Source organism: Procambarus clarkii, chromosome 20 (genome assembly GCF_040958095.1).
Source record: "Procambarus clarkii isolate CNS0578487 chromosome 20, FALCON_Pclarkii_2.0, whole genome shotgun sequence".
NCBI classification, from domain to species: domain Eukaryota; kingdom Metazoa; phylum Arthropoda; class Malacostraca; order Decapoda; family Cambaridae; genus Procambarus; species Procambarus clarkii.
The window spans coordinates 35,434,907-35,445,926 of record NC_091169.1 but is presented as its reverse complement, the minus strand read 5'-3'; the positions used below and the strand labels follow the sequence as shown (position 1 = coordinate 35,445,926).

The 11,020-nt window shown below is 38.5% G+C and overlaps 1 long non-coding RNA gene across 1 annotated transcript in view; it reads right to left on the bottom strand.

Annotated features, from left to right (window-relative positions):
- The window catches only part of LOC138366655 (uncharacterized), a 253,291-nt gene that overhangs the window by 171,193 nt on the left and 71,078 nt on the right, over positions 1-11,020 (bottom strand). The gene's annotated exons all lie outside the window — the stretch shown is intronic.

The following is an 11,020-nucleotide window of genomic DNA, read 5'->3' as shown; positions in this document are numbered from 1 at the left end:
AGTCATCTCAAGATAACCTCCCGCTCATTTGTTTCCCCTCGCTCTCCCGTCGCCTTGCTTGACTTTACATACACAAACCCTAGTTCTATGTATCAAGTTCAAGTACGTATATTAAGACAATAAAATACATCTCAAAGGAATAGAGTAGCATAGGCTATTTCCACCCGCCGTTTTGTGTTCAAGACGTCAGAGCCCTCTCAACCTGTTCCTTCTCTCTCACAACCATTACTGAGCTCTGTTATCCCCATTACAAAGTAGGAAACCCATCATGCTCGCCATCAGATAACCTGTAAACCAGGATGACCTTAAACTTATTGCATTGGCACCTACTCTGCCGTCTATGTGAGCAAGTCACTCCTAATCTACAGAGAACGTAACAGCGGAGGCAAAGCAGACTTTACGAGACGCGATTGTACTGCCTCAGAATCACACCAAATTTTAACGTATACAAGGGTCACTGAAAGCTTTATCTAATATAAGCTTTATGTAATAATCCCACATATTACAGAAGCGGGGCTATCGCTGACCCTACACATTACAGAAACGGGCGGGAACGGTTCTTATCACCGCCACCGAAGTCACCACATCCAGGACCATCACCCCTCCTCCTCCTCCACTATTATCAACATACATTACCAATAATTTATAAGACGTGTTCGTACATTAATATTCATCCATCTCAACGTCTGGATCCGGACCAATCCAATACAATTACTTATCGCCAGAATAACCCCACTTCCCCCACAGCGCCTAGACTTGCTACACTCCCACAATATTCCTCCAGCTTAACAATCCCACTAAATGATTGTTAACACCGGTAGCAGCTTGCGCACGGCCACAAGCAGATGTTTGTTCACTGCTTTCCTGTTTACCCCCTTCACTGCCACAATATACATTCTATTTCCTTTTACTTGTGCTTATGAACGTATGAGCTAATTGACAAGAGGCGTGGATTGGGGGCTCACACTTAACCCCCCCCCCCAGACACTTGAGCCCTGATAGACACATCTGAAGTAGGGGGAGAGACGTTTACACATACCTATTACATTATAGGAAGGGGCTGTACCACTAATATACCATGACAATCCAGTCCCCCCTGTAGCAACGACTCCTGTATCATACGGAGGAAGAAGATACTTCATCCCCCTTTTGTAATAATCGAGGACTCCTGCTCTATCATAAGGAGGGAGAAGATAGTTCCTCCCTCCTGGTAATAATCGAGGACTCCTGCTCTATCATAAGGAGGGAAAAGATAGTTCCTCCCTCCTGGTAATGATCGAGGACTCCTGCTCTATCATAAGGAGGGAGAAGATAGTTCCTCCCTCCTGGTAATGATCGAGGACTCCTGCTCTATCATAAGGAGGGAGAAGATAGTTCCTCCCTCCTGGTAATGATCGAGGACTCCTGCTCTATCATAAGGAGGGAGAAGATAGTTCCTCCCTCCTGGTAATGATCGACGACTCCTGCTCTATCATAAGGAGGGAGAAGATAGTTCCTCCCTCCTGGTAATGATCGACGACTCCTGCTCTATCATAAGGAGGGAGAAGATAGTTCCTCCCTCCTGGTAATGATCGACGACTCCTGCTCTATCATAAGGAGGGAGAAGATAGTTGCACACGTCTTGTAATAATCAAGGACGCCTGGTGTAACATGAGGGGGGAGGAGAGGACAATCCCTTCCCCTGTAATGATCACAGACCAGTAACACATATCACGCACCACAACATCTGCGGCCAGTTGATCGTGTAATTACTCTCAGTCTATTACATTATCATGGTGGCTGCACGAGGGGCGATAAACCATCTGCCAACACAACACGAAAATAAACATATAACCTAACCTAGTTTTCCCTCCACTTCGACGAGATCTCACGCAAGCTTAGGTATTTTTGTTCCACTTAACATCTTGTTTCAGTAGCATTTGTCAAATGTTTCACCTCCACCGTCTTGCTTAATTCGTGTCTGGTGTCTCTCAACTTAACCCAACTCCTTCCATGGGAGCCATGATGTTGTCTGGTGCAGAGGAATGCATTATACAGCCGTGTAATGTATCTCTTAACGCACATTATTACGAAACTGCCTCAGCATCTTGCTAGGCATCAGTGTGTTTGTGTACTTACCTAGTTGTGTTTGCGGGGGTTGAGCTTTGGCTCTTTGGTCCCGCTTCTCAACTGACAATCAACAGGTGTACAGGTTCCTGAGCTTACTGGGCTCTATCATATCTACACTTGAAGCTGTAAATGGAGTTTGCCTCCACCACATCACTTCCTAATGCATTCCATTTGTCTACTACTCTGACACTAAAAAAAATCTTTCTAACGTCTCTGTGACTCATTTGGGCTCTAAATTTCCATCTGTGTGCCCCTTGTGTTATAGTCTGTCTTTATCTACCCTATCAATTCCTCTGAGAATCTTGAATGTGGTGATGATGTCACCTCTAACTCTTTTGTCTCCCAGTGACGTGAGGTTTAATTCCCGTAGTCTCTCCTAGTAGCTCATACCCCCCAGTTCGGGTACTAGTCTGGTGGCAAACCTTTGAACCTTTTCCAGTTTAGGCTTATGCTTGACTAGATATGAACTCCATGCTGGAGCCGCAGACTCCAGGATTGGTCTGACATATGTGCTATACAAAGTTCTGAAAGATTCCTTACACAAGTTTCTAAAAGCCGTTCTTATGTTAGCCAACCTGGCATATGACGCTGATGTTATCCTCTTGATATGGGCTTCAGGGGACAGGTCTGGCGTGATATCAACCCCCAGGTCTTTCTCTCTCTCTCTGACTCTTGAAGTTTTGTATCTCCCGAATGATACCTTGTATTTGGTCTCCTGCTCCCTACACCTATCTTTATTACATTACATTTGCTTGGGTTAAACGCTAACAAACATTTGTTCGACGATTCCTGCAGCTTGCCCAGGTCTTCTTGAAGCCTCAAGCTGTCCTCCTGTGTGTGTGTGTGTGTGTGTGTGTGTACTCACCTAGTTGTGTTTGCGGGGGTTGAGCTCTGGCTCTTTGGTCCCGCCTCTCAACCGTCAATCAACAGGTGTACAGATTCCTGAGCCTATTGGGCTCTATCATATCTACACTTGAAACTGTGTATGGAGTCAGCCTCCACCACATCACTTCCTAATGCATTCCATTTGTCAACCACTCTGACACTAAAAAAGTTCTTTCTAATATCTCTGTGGCTCATTTGGGCACTCAGTTTCCACCTGTTCCAGTTTCCACCTCTTCACTGTCGAGGGTAATTGAAAAATTAATTCTCCAAAATTCATTCTTTTATTTTTGGTGTGAAGCCTGAACGCGTTTCGTAATGTTTATTACATTTTCAATGTAATAAGCATTACGAAACGCGTTCAGGCGTCAGACCAAAAATAAAACAATTTTGAGTTAATTTTTCAATTACTCTTGACAGTGAAGAAAAACGTAAGAAATATTGAGAAGATTCGTGTTAGAATTATTAATCTTACCCTTTCGGTCATATTCAACATATATATATATATATATATATATATATATATATATATATATATATATATATATATATATATATATATGTATATATATATATATGTATATATATATATATATATATATATATATATATATATATATATATATATATATATATATATATATATATATATATATATTATAATAATTTATAATTGTATAAACAAACTTATTTTTAATGCGCAATACGTAAACATTTATAGAAGCATCTTAGGGGGACGGCCGCTGATTTAACGAGCCTCATCTGAGGACAGGTTGGCGTCACAGCCTGGTTGATCACGTATCCTTTCTCACATATTTTTTACTTTCATTTATGAATTTCTTCACTTCAATTAATTTGATATTTTTCAATGAATTGACAGACTAATTTTTTGCGGTACCGACCAATCCGTTAAAAATGTGGCGAAAATGTAACAATTAAAGCACTGTAATGTTGACGCTATCTATGCTTCGGTCTCTATAGGTTAGGTGGGATGCAAGGGTTCGTACGTTTCTGGTAAAACAGTTGTGTTTTTTACGGAGTTGCTCAGTTATGAGCTGGTGCCACACTTGCATCTACCTCATACTTATCTATCTTCATAATCAATATTAACATCATTCAGGCTTCTTAAATAGTTAACGACAAAGGTAACACAACAATTCATACTTCATAAATAATATTAACATTTAAAAACTGTAAATAGTAGTAAATAAGAAAACCATAATAAGGGAGGCCTGGTCGGAGACCGGGCCGTGGGGCCGTTGATCCCCGGAAGGTACACAAGGTAGAGGTACTCGAGGTGGGTATAGTGTTGGGTAGAGCGAGGGCGGGCTGCCAGCATGAGATGAGCGCCTGGGGCATGGAGCGTGCGCACCCCCGCACCCTCCCTGTGACTTGAAACACTCCGATCCGTTCATCTTCAAGATGAACCACTAACCTTCGTTCGCGTTCATAAAACTTATGACGTAACGTTCTTTTTTAATTAAATGAAAGAGCCATATGGAGGAGTTTTTAACACAGGCAAATAGCTCATTTGCATCAAATGATTATTACATGCTATTGACTAAAGAGGTTTTCAGGACTCCCTTTTAAGTAGATAGTTTGTTGTGCTGACGCCAGTACTGCTCTTCAATCAACGGTTACTGGCCGTTCGTTGGCGTTTCCTCCAGATAATTGAAGGTTAACTAGGGGCCAAGTTACCTAATTTACAGAGTCTTGTCACTTGAGAGGCCAGGAAATTGGTCAGAGTGAAAGATTAGTTTCGTGTGAAGTTTGTTAGAATGAAAGATTAGGCTCGTGTGAAGTTAATGTTAGAATGAAAGATTAGGCTCGTGTGAAGTTTATGTTAGAATGAAAGATTAGGCTCGTGTGAAGTTAATGTTAGAATGAAAGATTAGGCTCGTGTGAAGTTTATGTTAGAATGAAAAATTAGGCTCGTGTGAAGTTAATGTTAGAATGTCTTCTATTATTTCCACTCCGAATAACAATATGCGAAATAAAATAATTTTAAAATCACAATATTTGCCCATTATCTTGCAAGCCTAAATTGTCAGTCTTACAAACTTAAAGTCACATTGTCTTGTAAGTCTCAGCTGTCTTTGCCTTTCAAGCTTATGTCATATTATATCTTGCAAGCCTAAGTTACACTGCCTTGCAAGTTAAAGTGTCTTGAAAGCCTAAGCTGTCTATGCTCTGTAGCTGGCCAAAGAAAGCTCTTGGTCCCAAGTGACCAAGGAACTAGGGACCTAGTCCATGGATCTTGTGTTTGTTTTACCGGAAGCTTGTGTAATTGCTGGCTATTATTCCGCGTCCTGAAAATAACAGCTGTTTTGGGGAATGGCTGTTATGTAATTGTTATAGTACTTGACTCATTCGTCTCTTGTTAGTTTTATGGGCTGGTCCGCTCTTCCAAGAACCGTGATAGCTCTTTGTTGTGGCTTGATCAGCATAGTTATGCTTTTTATGCACCTAATTCATTTTTGGAGATGAGGGAATAAAAAGGAGAGAAGAGTTGTTGACGCAGTTTTCAAGAAGTTACATCCTATAATGGAATGATTTAGTTTGATACGGTTTAATGTAATTATTTACTGTAATCTCATCTACACTGAAAAGCAATTAAACCAATTAAAAAATCTTACGTTAGGGATATAAATAGTTGAAGGGAAATGAGAATACTGTTGATTAAGATCATAGAGGCATGAGAAAGATATAATTCATCTCGTCCTCTGACTAAACGCTCTACATTTTTTACGCAATCAATCCGGAGTAAACATTGCGGTAGTTTAAGGAAATAAAAAAATAGCATTCTTAGAATCCTATTATCAAGGGATAATATCCTCAAAAAAAAAAAAAAAAAATATATATATATATATATATATACAATTGTATGATGTCAGTCAAGACGACACGAGTTAAAAATTGAGATCGCACAAACTGCCAATTCTCTCTTCTAACACGTCGCATTTTTAACGGAATCGATCAATACGCTAAAAATGCAACGAATTAGTACAAATTCCAGCACCGTAACATGGACGTTTTCCATTCATCGGCCTCGATAGGTTAGGTGGGTTGCTTGGGTTCGTACGTCTTTGGTTTGGTAAAATACTTTAATTTTTAATGAAGTGACGAATCGCGAGAATGGGCTGCAATATTTTGTTGAGTTATTAAATCCGTCAACACAGATTATCATTTTAAAGACATTTCAAGGTACATGATTTTTTTCATGATATATATATATATATATATATATATATATATATATATATATATATATATATATATATATATATATATATATATATATATATATATATATATATATATATATATATATATATATATATATATATATATATCCCCACCCCTCCTCCCCACTTTTCTTCCTACCCCACACCCCTCACCCCTAACCTACCAACTCCACACCTTCCCACTAAGCCGCAGATATCATTATAATTTATAGCTGCAACTGGTCACACTCCCTGGCGAGTAACACATCATTTTAGCAGATGACCGTTTTCTGTGATGAAACTGAAAACGAACACTGACGTCAAAATTGCTGGAGCATCACCGGCCGTCTTAACCGCGAATAAATTCAACGTTAAGATGTTATATTGTATATATAAAATTTAAACACACTTTTGCGCATAGGTAAACATAATAATTTATTTTAATCTGCAGCAAATATGGTAATTACGTGTTGTACAGTTTTGTACAGTTTACCCAGCTAGGGCCCATTAAACAAGCAAACATTTTTGACAAATGTAATATACTTTATAATACAAGTCAAACTCCGACGTGTTAAGGTTTTATTATAATTGAACTGTAATTGTGTTACTCACGTGGCCTCCAATTGTGAGGTGATTTGATAAAATATCTGTACCCAAAATTTGACCACCGAGTGCTGTCGGGGATTGGGTTAAGGGTCTCACAGCTTCCAACCTTTATGTACAGTCAGTGTGGTCTAGTTGGTATAGTACTGGAAACGCTAAGGTGCATGGAGCCCTGGTTGTCTGGGTTGGAATCCTTCAGGGGTGAGTAGTACCCTTCCGTTTCCTGCAGGGAAACAAAGTGCTAACCTAACCTGAAACACACGAACCCAATCCACCCACCTAACCTAGCCAACTGAAGCATTGTGGGTATATATCTGTGAGCCGCTATTTTTCATTGTACATTGTAATTTGTGGTTAGCCACCATAACCTACCAAATGAGACGTATTAGTTGAGAGGCCGAGATGCATAGAGACGGTTAATAAGAGTCTTAACAACGCCTATTAATATAGTAGCCATCAGTGGTGCAACACTGGTAGTGATGAATAGGGCAAAATAGGAGCTAATTGGCCAAAGTCACTTTGTTACGGGTAATGGCAGTTGGTCAGGCGGGGGGTTTTCACCTACGTCGTTGACCAGTGTTGTACCCAGCAACTGTTGTGGGTTGCTCTCAGCATACAACAGAGACGCGGTCGGAAGCAAAATACTGTACATAATTAAGAAGTATGTAAGTTCGTCCGTGTTAATTACTCACTAAAAAATGAAAGCTACGAACTGCATGCGTAATAATGTATCATAGATAGCAATCATAATGGAGCTGTTCTTGACACCAACTGAGAACAATTAATATAACAATACTTCTTTGCAAAGAGTCACATTAACATTACTAAAAATTAGACACCCAGTCGCCACATGTGAAAGGGGAGTGACGACGTTTGTCTGTCCTGGATCAGCTACTGTCCTAGACGGACAAAACATGTCACTTTCCTTTGTTTTTACGTGTGGGGTTTGAGTGTCCAATATTTCTCTATCACTATTATTATGTAATTGTCAGAATTAAAAAAGAGGCTATGAATTCCCTCACAGATGTTGACCAGACCACACACTAGAAGGTGAAGGGACGACGACGTTTCGGTCCGTCCTGGACCATTCTCAAGTCGATTGTCTTGCCTTCCTCACAGATCATATGCAAAAGAGCTCTAAAATGAGAGAGTTCCAAGGAGTCAACAGGTAAGTCTCCAGCTCACTAAAGACCCTTGCTCGTACTAAGAGGGAGGAAGTGATGCACCAGAGACTTGCTGCCTGTTTGTTCGACACAACTCACTAAGATGCTATCCACATGCTTGTCTTCTGCAGGCGAGAGGAAGTTCGTAAATTAATCTATGCTTGGGATCTCCGCTTCCGAAGCGGAAGTAATGTGTTCACATCAGTTATTAACTTATATAAACAGATGATCATCGCCAGCCGTATTTTATGTTGGTGCATGACACTAATGACTTCTCTCGTTAAAGTGTATGATGGAGCACTCTTATAAGTCTATTATCTTCACTGCAGTTATTAATACACTCAAGATGATAAAAGATAATATCCTCATGAAAATGTTTGTTACGCGCCTCTGTGATGAATATCTTTGAACTACAAAATATATTCAATTTTGGGTGATTAATATCCGCTTGAAATTTATAATTTGCATTTTTTAACGGAATGAGTTTGAAGACTTAATTTATTATACAAATTTCATGACTCAACCAGTGCAGTAGGAGGAATAATTTAAACTTTTCTTATTTATACTTACGAAACATTATATTTTTTTACTAAAAAATAACATTGCACATAATTTAAATTTTGCACATTATCTATAGTAGTGGGTATATGGATATTTATTTATATCTTAATATTACGCAATAATATCTTAATTATTTTAAAGGGATATTTTTTGGTTATTTGCAATAAAAATTTATTTTTTATACTTGTATTTTTTATTATTATATGCTACGACTTGAACGTTCCGCGTTGGTGTCAATAACTTGTATGTGTGTATGTGTGTGTGTGTGTGTGTGTGTGTACTCACCTAGTTGTGTCTGCAGGATCGAGCATTGACTCTTGGATCCCGCCTTTCGAGCATCGGTTGTTTACAGCAATGACTCCTGTCCTATTTCCCTATCATACCTGGTTTTAAAATTATGAATAGTATTTGCTTCCACAACCTGTTCCTGAAGTGCATTCCATTTCCCCACTACTCTCACGCTAAAAGAAAACTTCCTAACATCTCTGTGACTCATCTGAGTTTCAAGCTTCCATCCATGTCCTCTCGTTCTGTTACTATTCCGTGTGAACATTTCGTCTATGTCCACTCTGTCAATTCCTCTGAGTATCTTATACGTTCCTATCATGTCCCCCCTCTCCCTTCTTCTTTCTAGTGTCGTAAGGCACAGTTCCCTCAGGCGCTCTTCATACCCCATCCCTCGTAGCTCTGGGACGAGTCTCGTTGCAAACCTCTGAACCTTTTCCAGTTTCATTATATGCTTCTTCAGATGGTGTGTGTGTGTGTGTGTGTGTGTGTGTGTGTGTGTGTGTGTGTGTGTGTGTGTGTGTGTGTGTGTGTGTGTGTGTGTGTGTGTGTTTAATATATATGTTACGATTTGAGTGTTACGTTTTGCTGTCTTAACCAGCTTTTGATAAATTCATGAAATAATCAATGTTTTGATCGCAGCAGAATTTAAATTTTGCGCTCATGCGCTCATTTTTTTTTTTTTTTTTACAAGAGTTCTTACATTCTTGTACAGCCACTAGCACATGTAGCGTTTCGGGCAAGTCCTTAATTCTAATATTCCCCGGAATACAACCCGCCAAATCATTTAACAACTAGGGACCCATTTTACTGTTTGGTAAACGGAAGCTACAGTTAAGGGCTGACGCCCAGTAACTCCTCCGTGGCCAGGATACGAACCCAGGGCAAAACGTTCGCGAAACGCCAGGCGAGTGTCTTACCACTACGCCACGGGGGACTGCATTTACGTGGCCCATGCCTGGTAATACGAACATCGTTACATTTTCAGCATATAATACTGTACGTTATATATTATTAGATAGCCATAAAATTTCATACATTGTATTACTAGTATATATTCTAATATATTTACATTGCATACTTACAGAAAAATAATAAAATTATAGTTAATATATATTTTTATGTTTATTTTACATAATAAATAGTGGAGTTAGTAGGAGGCTAAAAGAGATGATGATGATGGTGGTGGTGAAGAAGAGGGTGAAGGAGACAGAGGGTAATCAGGATGGAGTACAGGGTACTGTAAGGAGTACAGAAAGGACAATGAGTACACAACGTTTAATAAGTTCAGAGAGAATATTAAGCATGGAAATAAAAATGATTTGTGAGAGTATAATTAACTCAAAGAGTATTAGGACAGAAAATATAATGATTCCAGGGAGTATAAATTCACGAGTACAGTAAGTATAAACATTATAACGAGTATAGTGTATTGAAATCAGAGTATGATTGTATAATGAGTAAAGAGGATAATGAATAGAGAATAATAATGCTTGCAATAAGTATAATAATGAGTCAAGGGAGAATACCTATATAGCTCTAAGTATAAGTATAGAGTAAAATGTCTACTGTATAAAATACAATGAGTAGAATACAATGCAAATTGGTAGTATGAGTATTAGGTGTTAACTGAGTATAGAGCAAAACAAGTATAATAAAATAAACTCTAGTTATAATGAATATTTGAGTGAGCTCAAAGTGTAATAATTAAATAAAGTAACGAATAAAGAATAGCACGAATCTACGAAGTATAAATTGAACAAGAAATATAATGAACTAAGAGAGTATAAGGAAAATAGTGAGTATGATGAATTCAGCCAGTATAACGAGTTCGGAAACGTAATTGATATTAGATATATACTATAAACGGAGAACTTTATGAGCAAACGTTATAATGAACACAATATGATTAAAAATCATAGATTAAAATTAAAAAAAAGTTACGGGCTCACCATAGCCCGTGCTGCTTGGAACTTTTTGTTCCAAGTAGCGAATCTTGAACAACAGATTAAAAATAATGATTAGTATAATAGGGACAAGGTGTATACAAATGTACAATGAGTACAAAGGGTAAAATGAGTGTAAAATGACACTGATAACAAATAGTGTAATGAGTTCAAGAAATATGAGTGAAGACCATAACCAGTAAAGAGTATAGTGAATAGTGAATAAGGGGTATGAGTTTAGATAATA